Raw genomic sequence first — 1450 nt, forward strand, 5'->3', positions numbered from 1 at the left:
CAAAAATCTCACCATATACAACCTTGAAGCAGGACAGTCCCACAATATTCCTTTTCCTGTCTCTTGCTTTCATTCACCATCCCCTTCTTCTTGAACAACCACTTACCCAAGAGACATCATAGCAGCAACTGGCATGTCATGACAAGCAGCCCATATTCAGAAGACCAGAATCAATTCAGGAATTGTAATGTCTCCTGCCTTGTCTTTATTGCCCAGAATTGCCTTTGCTATTCTAGGTTTTTTCTGGTTCCAGATAAATTTTAGGAATGATTTCTCTACCTCTGTGATGTATATTGGTGGTAACCTGATAGGGATTGCATTAAATCTGTACAGCAATTTTGGGAGTATGGCCATCTTCACAATGTTGGTTTTTCTATCCAGGAGCATGGACTATCTTTCCATTTTCTGAAATCCTCTAGGATCTCTTTTTTCAGAGTACTGTAATTTTCCTTGAAAAGATATTTGACTTCTTTAGTTAGATTAATTTCAAGGGATATCATTTCCCTCAGTGTATTGTAAAAGTTACTGTTTTTATAATGTCCTTCTCAGTGTGTTTGTTTTCTGTGTAGAGGAATGCTATTGACTTTTGGGCACTGACTTTATAACTTGCTATGCTACTGAATTTCTGTATTAATCCTGGTACCTCTTGGTGGAGTTTTTTGGGTCTTCCAAGTAAAATATCATGTCATCTGGAAATAAAGGTAATTTAAATTCTTCTTTACCTATTCTTTTTTTTTTATTGCTTTCTTATGTCTAATGGCTGTATCTAATGATTCCAGAACTATATTGAATAGGAGTGGTGATAGAGGACATCCTTGTCTTGTACCTGATCTAAGAGTAAAAGATTTCAGTTTTTCCCCACTTAGGATTATGTTAGCCATTGGGTTTTCATAATTGGCTTTTACCAGATTGAAGTAGAGGCCATCTATTTTAATTTTCTGTAGGACTTTGAAAATGAATGAGTGTTGGACTTTGTCAAAGCCTTTTCTATATCAATGGAGATCATGTGATTTTTAGTTTTTGCTCTATTGATATAGTGTATTATTTTCATAGATTGTCGAATATTGAATCATCCTTTCATCCCTGGGATGAATCCTACCTGGTCATGTTGTATGATCTTCTTGATGATTTGCTGTATTGTATTTGCTAAGATTTTATTGAGGATTCTGGCATCTATGTTCATGAGGGATATCGGCCTGTAGTTCTCTTTCTTAGTTGCATCTTTCCCTGGTTTTGGTATAAGTATAATACTTGCATTCATGTGAGATTTAGGGAGGATTGTTTCCTTTTCAATATCGTGGAAAAGTTTGAGGAGTATAGGGACTACATCTTCTGTAAATTTCTTGTGGAACTCATCTGTGAATCCATGCAGACTTGAACTTGTCTTTGTCGGTAGTTTTTATTTACATCTTGTATTTCATTGACTGCTATTGGGCTATTGAGAGTGGTT

The sequence above is a fragment of the Octodon degus genome, unplaced genomic scaffold (assembly GCF_000260255.1).
Source record: "Octodon degus isolate 3935 unplaced genomic scaffold, OctDeg1.0 scaffold00145, whole genome shotgun sequence".
In the NCBI taxonomy this organism is placed as follows: domain Eukaryota; kingdom Metazoa; phylum Chordata; class Mammalia; order Rodentia; family Octodontidae; genus Octodon; species Octodon degus.